Source organism: Microcaecilia unicolor, chromosome 5 (genome assembly GCF_901765095.1).
Source record: "Microcaecilia unicolor chromosome 5, aMicUni1.1, whole genome shotgun sequence".
Lineage (NCBI taxonomy): Eukaryota > Metazoa > Chordata > Amphibia > Gymnophiona > Siphonopidae > Microcaecilia > Microcaecilia unicolor.
This window is the reverse complement of record NC_044035.1, coordinates 356,673,411-356,684,298: the sequence shown is the minus strand read 5'-3', so window position 1 is coordinate 356,684,298 and position 10,888 is coordinate 356,673,411.

Sequence of the window (10,888 nt, the reverse complement as noted above, 5' to 3'; positions counted from 1 at the left end):
AACTAAAAGCCATTTACACTTTGCTACAATTAAGTATTTCTTTAGCAACCATTTAATTTTTTTCTGTCCTTTTTTTTTTGTCTCCACAAATATGATAACCCTAACTCATGCTGAGATGATGTTTTGGGCAGAGGCTCAAGGATATCTGTAAGGCTGTAACTTGGTCAGTTCTCCCTTCTTTTGTGAAGCATTACAGATTGGATGTGCTAGCCAGAGCCCAGTCAGATTTTGGCAGAGCCGTCATTCAGGGGGGACCTTGTCTTCCCCCACCCAGTGAGTTTCTGCTTGGGTATATCCCAGTAATCAGAATGTAGTAAAAGCAGTTAGCTTAGCGGGGTTTAAAAAAGGTTTGGATGGCTTCCTAAAGGAAAAGTCCATTATTAAAATGGGGAAAATCCACTGCTTATTTCTAGAATAAGCAGCATAAAATGTACTGTACTTTTTTGGGATCTTGCCATATACTTGTGACCTGGATTAGCCATTGTTAGAAACAGAATGCTGGGCTTAATGGACCTTTGGTCTGTCCCAGTATGGCATTACTTATGTAGAATGATGCAGCCTGGAAGCTAAGGAAGGTGAAACAGTCGTACCTGTTAATTTCCTTTTCTTTAGTCTGTATAATTCTGAGACACCCCCTCCTCCCTTTTTTTTTTTTTTTTAGAAAACTTCATTTGACAGGACTCATGAGAATCTGTCTTTCTCTCTAGCAGTGTTCAAAAAAAGAGAGGTCAACTTTCTGCTGTTTTGGCAGAGGCATACTGGACTTTTCCAGAAAGCACCAGCTCTTGTGCTGGTGATGTCACTGTGAAAAGTCAGTTTCTCTACATCCAACTGCTGGTAGGCGGGGAATACAATCTAGTAGTCAGGATGATGCAGCTGGAATAAAGGAAAGGCAATTAACAGGTATGACTAAATGTTACCTTTATTCACCTATGGTCACTCTCACATGTGGATAAGTAGAATACCATCATTTATGCGTTGCTTTTCCATCTGTGGGACTCTTTTACTAAAGCTTAGCACATACAAACAGAATTAGTGCCCACTAAATGCTAAGAAGCCCATAGGTCAGCTTGGAGAAAAGGCAGCTGAGGGGAGATATGATAGAGGTCTATAAAATAATGAGTGGAGTTGAACAGGTGGATGTGAAGCATCTGTTCACGCTTTCCAAAAATACTAGGACTAGGGGGCATGCGATGAAACTACAGTGTAGTAAATTTAAAACAAATCGGAGAAAATGTTTCTTCACCCAACGCATAATTAAACTCTGGAATTCATTGCCGGAGAATGTGGTGAAGGCGGTTAGCTTGACACAGTTTAAAAAGGGGTTAGACGGTTTCCTAAAGGACAAGTCCATAAACCACTACTAAATGGACTTGGGAAAAATCCACAATTCCAGGAATAACATGTATAGAATGTTTGTACGTTTGGGAAGCTTGCCAGGTGCTCTTGGCCTGGATTGGCCGCTGTCGTGGACAGGATGCTGGGCTCGATGGACCCTTGGTCTTTTCCCAGTGTGGCATTACTTATGTACTTATCAAACATATAAACGGCGAGTGACCGACTCACTCGCAAATGCGCAGTAGAGACTTCCCTCTCTGTCCCGCCCCCACGTCAATATGTGATGACGAGGGCGGGACAGAGAGGGAAACTGCACCGCTGAGGTTGATACCGCACCCGCCCACCCGAGGTCACCGCTACTGTTACCCCCCCCCCCCCCCCCACACACACACCCACACCCGACCCGGGCCGGGCCCTCTCTCCGCTACTAAACTTATACATCCATTCGCCGGAACGCAGCATGCACATCAGCTGAGCTGCCATCGGCCTTCCTTCCCTGCCTGTGTCCCGCCCTCGCTGACGTTATGTCACAGGAGGGCGGGACACAGGCAGAGAAGGAAGGGCCGACGGCAGCTCAGCTGATGTGCGTGCTGCGTTCCAGCGAATGGATGTGTAAGTTTAGTAGCGGAGAGAGGGAGGGCCCGGGCCGGGTGGAGGGATGGCGGCGGCGACTCCGGGGGGGGGGGGGGGTAGTGGTGGCGACCTCGCGGGGAGGGAGGGAGGGGGAAGGAAGGAAGGAAAACCCCAATACCAGCCCGTTTTTACGGGCTCAACTGCTAGTGTAGGGTATAAAATGGGCTTTTAGCATTTAGTGCACGTCAAGCGTTAGTAAAAGGGCCCCAAAGTTAGCTCCTTCATTAATTTTGGATTCTGATGAGCTGAAGGGGGAGACATGACACTGCTGACCAGTTTGTGTCAATGACATTCAACCCCCCCAGCCCACCTTCAGACTTCATTGGGGTGTATCTTCAAGGTTGTGAGTATTTCCAAATGCATTCTCTTTTGTGTATTAAGACATGCCTTGTCCTTCAAGCATGTGGCTCCCCCCCCCCCCCCCCCCAAAAAAAAAAAAAAAATCCACTTTCCTGTTTCTGTCCTGAACTTGGGTAGAAAGGCTGAATAGTAGGAGGGGAAAAAAGACAATGGAGGCTGCCCCAGAGGTCTCCAGGGGCTTGGCCCCTGGACTTGCTGCCTTATACAATTTACTCCCTTAGATAAAAGGGAACACTTATAGAATACTACATAAGTATTGCCATACTGAGACAGACCAAAGGTCCGTCAAGCCCAGCATCCTGTTTCCAACACTGGCCAATCCAGGTTACAAATACCTACCTGGCAAGTTCCCAACATAGTACAATATATTTTATGCTTCTTATCCCAGAAAAAAGCAGTAGATTTTCTCCAAGTCCAGTTCAATAATGGTCTATGGACTTTTCCTTTAGGAAGCTGGCCAAACCTTTTTTAAACTCTGCTAAGCTAACTGCCTTTACCACATTCTTTGACAACGAATTCTAGAGTTTGATTACAAGTTGAGTGAAGAAATATTTTCTCCGATTCGTTTTAAATATACTACTTTGTAGCTTCATCGCATGCACCCCAGGCCTAGTATTTTTGGAAAGTGTAAACAGATGCTTCACGTCTACCCGTTCAGCTCCACTCATTATTTCATAGACCTCTATCATATCTCCCCTCCGCTGCCTTTTCTCCAAGCTGACTAGTTGTAGCCTATTCATAAGAAATTATGCTACTAGTCTCTCTTAGTCTGTCATTTTGATTTGTAGTGTATAATTTATTTTTACCTGATTTTGTTAAAGTAATCATTATTATAAACTTCTCTGTTGACCTGGCTGAAGGATGGTATAATTGCAAAGTGCAGAAACAAAAATAAATTCTGTAGTCCAGTAAGAGTATGATAAAGGGTCAAATTTTTCCACACTGAGGTGTTTCTACCACTGCCTGGTCAATATGTCACTGATATGTTGGGTTACAGAACTGTGAAACCATGGACTGTGACTGGCCAAGACCACAAGGAAAAGGTTGGAGACAGCTTACTTCAAGAGAACTGATAATGACGTTCCTTCAGAAACAACAGCCATTGTGCTCCCTTTACTCATGAGATGGGTTGTATCCTCGAGTCTACACTCTTTTTATGTTCAACAAAAGGGACACCACAACCTTTGGTTATAACCTACAAATTTTCAACTGTGAACCACAGGAGAAGCTACCTGTGCATGAAGATTTAATCTTATATATGCTGAATAATTCCAGAAGGACTTTCTACGTATAAAAACTAGTTTTAAACACACAAAGCTCAGTATGCAAACATTTCCATTACATATGCATAAATAATTATACTTTTGTGTGTGTGTGAAGTAGATGCTTCCTGGAGAAGGTGGAGCTTTGGGGTTTGCACATACATTTTGCAAAATGCAAAGTATACATGTATAACCTGTCAGACATCCTATGTTTATTTGCAACTAATCTGGAACAGGTGTAAATATAGACATGTGCTTTCCCACCACTGGTTGCACCTATTACAGTGATTTGAGAAGAGAAAATATGTGTTTCTTCCCATTTCTAAAATTGCTACTTTTTAGATGAATATTGGCCACATCCACTTATGTGGTGGGTTCCATGGAATGGTTTCCTATGGGAGTTGTTTGCTGAGAACGGCTATGAGGAGAGTCAGTGGCGTTCCTAGGGGCGCTGACACCCGGGGCGGATCGCCGATGTGCCCCGCCCCCCCCGGGTGCACGACGCTGGGGAGGGGGGGGGGGTGCTGCGCACCTGTCGGCTCTTCGTTTCCATGCTCCCTCTGCCCCGGAACAGGAAGTAACCTGTTCCGGGGCAGAAAGAGCAGGGAACCAGCGAGCCGACACCCCCCCAGCGCGTGCACCCGGGGCGGACCGCCCCACCGCCCCCCCCCCCTCCTACGCCACTGCCAAGGTCAGTCAGCAGCTGAGGTACACTGGTGTGCAACCGTTCAGGGCTTTGAAGGTCAAAGCTACAATTTTGAATGGGGCCAGTGAAAAGGCTGTATTGTACAATCATTTGAAATTTTGCAGAAATGTTCTGTATAAGTTATAGATAGCAGTCAAGTGTTTTGGAATTCCTAATGTAAAGCAAGTTGCAATAATACACGAGAGAAAGAGAAAGAAAGAATATCTTGACCTTTGCTAAATAAGGCCTGAGGGGAGGCAGGGCCGGTCTTAGCAACTGCGGGGCCCTGTGCAGACCAGTTCGCTGGGGCCCTCCGCCCTTTGTTGACAAGATATGTTTTAAACATTTTCTTTTATTTCAAATAAAGACAAATCAAGCAAAACTTGTATACAAAAACTAATTCAAACATGAAAAATGCTATACTAGGAAACCTTTGGGTTTAAAAAGCAAAACCATGTGCACGTAAGGACTAGATAAATGAATTAAAATGAATCCCCTTAATATGTAATACTTGGTAGCAATAATGAACAGCGATTGAATATTCAGAAAGCAAGCAGCCTGAGCCAACAGATTTGATTTTCCACTGAACATAGTTAACTTTGTATGAACTTGGCTGCTAATAGTGTGCTGAACTGGACAATGTTGGCACATTTAGCCACACCCGTTTACCAGCCATGGCGCATATAAACAGTAATCATTGAAAACATTACACCAGTACAAGAGAAGAAAAATAACTTGTTTTTTTTTTCATTATAAATAATTTCTGTAAGCCGTTACAGCTCCAGTATACCCAAAATGACACAAACCAAATTAGGATACAGACTCTGCATGCAGCACAATACCAGAAAAACAGAACATTGCTATACATTGCAAAATAAGACAGCAGATGTAAATTCTCAAATTGGACATATTCCAAACACTAAAATGAAAATAAAATGATTTTTTTTTCTACCTTTGTTGTCTTGTGACTTTGTTTTTCTGATCATGTTGGTCCCAGTCTCTGATTCTGCTGCTCTCTATTTGCTCCCTTAACTCCACTTCCATGGCTTCCTTTCCATTTATTTCTTTACTTTCCTCCTTTCTTCTTCATTTCTTGTCCTACATCCATAGGTAAAAGCTGGGTCCTCCACAGACTTGACTGAAGGAGGTATAGAGTGGATCCAGCTTTTGCCTATTTTCTCCAGCCATGTACAGTTTTTCTACTCTTTTCCCTTTCCCTAATCTCCATCAGTATGCATCTCCTTCCTCTCTCTTCCCTCTCCTCCATCCATGTCCAGCATTTCTCCTCTCTCTCTCCTCCTCTCCATCCATGTTCATCTCATTTCATCTTACGTCCTCTCTCTTCCCTCTCCTCCATCCATGTCCAGCATTTCTCCTCTCTCTCTCCTCCTCTCCATCCATGTTCATCTCATTTCATCTTACGTCCTCTCTCTTCCCTCTCCTCCATCCATGTCCAGCATTTCTCCTCTCTCTCCTCCCCTCCATCCATGTTCATCTCATTTCATCTCACGTCCTCTCTCTTCCCTCCCCTCCCCTCCCCTCCATCCATATCCAGCATTTCAACTCTCCCTCTCCTCCATCCATATCCAGAATTTCTCCTCTCCCTTCCATCCATGTGCATCTTCTTCCTGTCTTCCCTCACTTCCATCCATGTCCAGCATTTCTCCTGCCCTCCCCTCCATTCATCCATAGCAACTCTCCTCTCTCCCCTGCCCTACCTACCCATCCATGTCCAGCAATTCTCCTCTGCCCTCCCCTCCCATCTATGTCCTGTGATTCTCCTTTGCCCCCTGTCCTCCCCTCTCATTCACATCCAGTGATTTTCCTCTGTCCCCTGCCCTCTCCTCTCTCCCCTCCCCTCCGTCCATGTGCATCTCCTTCCTGTCTTCCCTCACCTCCATCCATGTCCAGCATTTCTCCTGCCCTCCCCTCCATCCATCCATGTCCAGCAACTCTCCTCTCTTTCCTGCCCTCCCCACCCATCCATGCCCAGTGATTCTCCTTTGACCCCGCCCTCCCCTCTCATGCACATCCATTGATTTTCCTGGAGGTGGGGGTAACTAGTGAGGTTATCAAATTTGCTGATGACACAAAGTTGTTTAAGGTCGTCAAATCGCGGGAAGATTGTGAAAAGTTGCAGGAAGATCTTGCAAGACTAGGAGACTGGGCATCTAAATGGCAGATGATGTTTAATGTGAGCAAGTGCAAAGTGATGCATGTGGGAAGGAGGAACCCAAACTATAGCTACGTCATGCAAGGTTCAGCGTTAGGACTCACGGAAAGAGAAAGGGACCTGAGAGTCATCATTGATGATATGTTGAAATCTTCTGCTCAGTGTGCTGCTGTGGCTAAGAAAGCAAATAGAACGTTAGGTGGTATTAGGAAAGGGATGGAAAACAAAAATGAGGATATTATAATTCCACTGTATCAGTCCATGGTGCGACCGCACCTAGAGTATTGTGTTCAATTCTGGTCACCGCACCTCAAAAAAGATATAGTCGAATTAGAAAAGGTGCAGAGAAGGGCGACCAAGATGATTAAAGGGATGGGACGACTTCCCTATGAGGAAAGGTTAAAGCGGCTGGGGCTCTTCAGCTTGGAGAAAAGGTGGCTGAGGGGGTGATATGAGAGAGGTATATAAAACAATGAGTGGAGTGGAACAGATAGATGTGGAGCGTCTGTTTACGCTTTCCAAAAATACTACGACAAGAGGCATGTGATGAAGCTGGAGTGCAGTAAGTTTAAAACAAATAAGAGAAAAATTTTCTTTACTCAGCGCGTAATTCGACTCTGGAATTCGTTGTCGGAGAATGTGGTTAAGGCGGTTAGCTTAGCAGAGTTTAAGAAAGGTTTGGACAGCTTCCTGAAGGAAAAGGCAATAGAATGTTATTAAATGGACGTAGGGAAAAATCCACTATTCCTGGGACAAGCAGTACAAAATGCTTTGCTCCGTGGATCTTGTCGGGTGATTGTGACCTGGATGGGCCACTGTCGGAGACAGGGTGCTGGGCTAGATGGACCTTTGGTCTGTCTCAGTGTGGCGTTGCTTATGTCTTATGTCCTCTGCCCTCTGCCCTCTCCCCTCCATCCATGTGCATCTCCTTCCTGTCTTCCCTCACCTCCATCCATGTCCAGCATTTCTCCTGCCCTCACTCCATCCATCCATGTCCAGCAACTCTCCTCTCTCCCCTGCCCTCGCCACCCATCCATGCCCAGTGATTCTCCTTTGTCCCCTGTGCTGCCTTCGCAGAAACAGGAAATTGCATCAGTGCACACTGAGAGAGAAAGGGAAGGCTTAAAGGCTAGAGGCCAGCCTGCTTTTTCACTGCTGCTGCTGCGACTTTTTAAATGCAGGGCTGCTGGAAGGAAAGCAGCTGAACGACGATATGGCAGGGAGCGACAGGAAGCGCCGCAAGGCCCCTGGAGGCGCGAGGCCCTGTGTGATTGCTCCTGTCGCCCCTGCCTAAGACCGGCCCTGAGGGGGAGGGTCACATAAGCAGCTGATTTCACCTATATTATAGCCTGCTAAGAAGCAAAGCTTTCACTTTCTAGCATCTGCTCTCATGACCCCTTGGCAAAATATTTTCCCTGGTTCAGTCATGAACGTCTGCTTTTCCATCTGAATTGGGTCCTATGTCCGTGTTACCCACCTCTTTTTATACAAACACATGTGACCATTTCTGTGAACACTCCGTCTCCTGAGACTTTATGTAACTGTCTCAGTATGTCTCTTGCATTGTGCAGCAGGGTGAGAGTGATGTTATGATCTTTCATAGCTGAAGGCAAGGTGTGCAGTCACGCTCAGGTGACTAGCACAGTGCACAACAGGTATTTCAGGTTGAATTAACTTGTTTTTGCCTCTTGCAATCTGCAGGCGGGTGGAGGAACCAATGTTGAATAAGAACCACAGGCTCAGTAATAAATCCCTGATGGTAAAAGGTGCAGATAGTTTGGAGGAAATTCGTAGTTTGTTTTTTTAAATTATTTTATTGCTGGTCCTCGTTTGTGGAACTCGTTACCTTTGATTATGTGTCAGTTGGCATCTGTTCCCCAGTCCAAGAAATTGCTAAAAAACTTGGCTAGTTTTGGGGCATTTGGCTGATGGGGCTTCTGAGTTTGTGATTTGTAAGATTGTGTATTGTTAGTGTTTTGGTTTTTGTAATGAATGTTTTATTGTATATTGCCTAGATGTTTGGATAGGCGGGTTATAAATGTAATAAATACATAAATTGTGCTGGCTGGGAAGTCAGTGCAGCTTTTCTTTCAAATACTTCTGAACACACTTACTCTGACAGACCTAACTCAGCACAAAAGTGCTGGTATTGGCAGCTGGGAGACCCCTAAAGCCTTGACCTTGAACTCTTCCTGTATTTTTTTCTCTTTTTGTATGTTCTGACCATCTCCACAGGCATGCAGTGCTGCACAAGTGTAACTTTCTTGGCAGTTCAGGAGGGAGGTACATGTGTAATTTGAAAGACATGAAATGGAAAGCAACAAGGTGACTGGGTAACACAAAGGCCCACTGTAGTGACATTGGCATGAACCATAGTAACATAAGGTGCTAGTGAAGTGAAAGTGCCTGAGCCAGATCAATAGAGCTGGGTACGCTGAAACTGACGCCATGAATGTGGAAGCTGCAGGTATCAGTGTTGTGCTGAGTAGGCCATAGACATGGAGAGACATAAGTACATAAGTATTACCACACTGGGACAGACCGAAGGTCCATCAAGCCCAGCATCCTATTTCCAACAGTGGCCAATCCAGGTCACAAATACCTGGCAAGATCCCAAAAAACTCCAATACATTTTATGCTGCTTATCCTAGAAATAAGCAGTGGATTTTCCCCAAGTCAATTTAATAATGGTCTATGGACCTTTCCTTTAGATAAGCAATCCAGACCCTTTTTAAACCCCGATAAGCTAACCACCTTTACCACATTCTCTGGCAATGAATTCCAGAGTTTAATTACTTGTTGAGTGAAAATATTTCTCTGATTCATATTAAATTTACTACTTTGTAGCTTCATCGCATGCCCCCTAGTCCTAGTATTTTTGGAAAGAGTAGACAAACGATTCACGTCTACCTGTTCCGCTCCGTTCATTATTTTGTAGATCTCTATCGTATCTCCCCTCAGCCGTCTCTTCTCCAAACTGAAGACACCTAGACACTTCAACCTTTCCTCATAGGGAAGTTGTCCTATCCCCTTTATCATTTCCATTGCCCTTCTCTGTACCTTTTCTAATTCCACTATATGTTTTTTGAGATGCGGTGACCAGAATTGAACACAATATTTGAGGTGTGGTTGCACCATGGACCAATACAAAGGCATTATAATGTCCTCACTTTTGTTTTGTCTTCCATTCCTTTCCTAATAATACCTGACATTCTATTTGCTTTCTTAGCCGCCGCACCTCACTGAGCAGAGGTTTTCAACGTATCATCAACGACGCCCCTGAACTTCACGTTTTTCATCCTGTTTTCATGGCTTCCCCTCTTCTATAAGAAATGAAAAGGGGAGTGCTCTGGTTCTGGAAGAAATTAAGTTTGTGTTTTGGAAAGAGGGAGTTGAGGGACGCTCACATTGTACCCAAAGGTTTCCAAGTTTATTAAGGATTTACCATCCCGTTTATCTCATAGGATGTACTAAAATTTAGGAAAACAAACTGAAAAAGGTGTGAGCAAAATCCAAATAATTGTGTTACCAAACCATGTATTCCAAATTAATTCAAGTTTCAAGATGGGGAATGGGAATTGGACAAAAGGAAAAATGCAAGACAACTGCTTGAAAAATCTTGGGAACTTTGAAAAAAAAGGTTTTTCAGGCCTGGCTGCAGTAGCAACTGGCAAGAAAGAACACATTTTACAGAATAAGTTCCAAAAAAGCTTTCTTGCTACCTGAAAACAATTAAATACAATTTCATTATGCAGCTAAGAATCAAGATCCTTCAATAATAATGAAACATAATGTAAGATTAGAATCCTCCACGACGCTGGGATGAAAACCAGAAAATTATTGACACTGTTGAAGAGATTGAGCTAAAGAGGCTGATAACAAGCTCTCCAGCATTCTTCTTGTAAGAGGAGCAGGTCTAGTGACCCCGTGAGGCTTCTGTGTGCCATGCTTTACACAGCCTTCAGGAAGATGTCTCTAAACTCAGCATTAGCCCCTTGAACTGATCAAGTGATTGTCACCGTTAGATCTACCAGAAAGAATAAAAGCTTATCTCATTTCCTTATTGCAACCCTTCTCTTCAGGTCATAGGAGCTAACTTTTCAAAATTATTGGGGGTGCTAAGCCCAGTGGAAATAACTCCTCCCTGGACATGTACAAGGACTTTTCTCAATATTGGGGGTGCTCAAGCACCCACAATACCCACAGAGTTGGCTCCTATGCATTCAGGTACTTCTTCAACAAGTGTCCAACTTCCAATTTATACAAGGCAACTGTACTACCCCCATTTGTTAACTGAAAACCAGGTGAATCATTTATCGTTTATTTATTTACTATACCGTTTCTAATTGCATTCACAAAACAGAACGGTTCACACCTTAAAATAAAATATAATTTTTAAAAACATATAAGAAATCCATTGATTTTGATAGAAAAGCA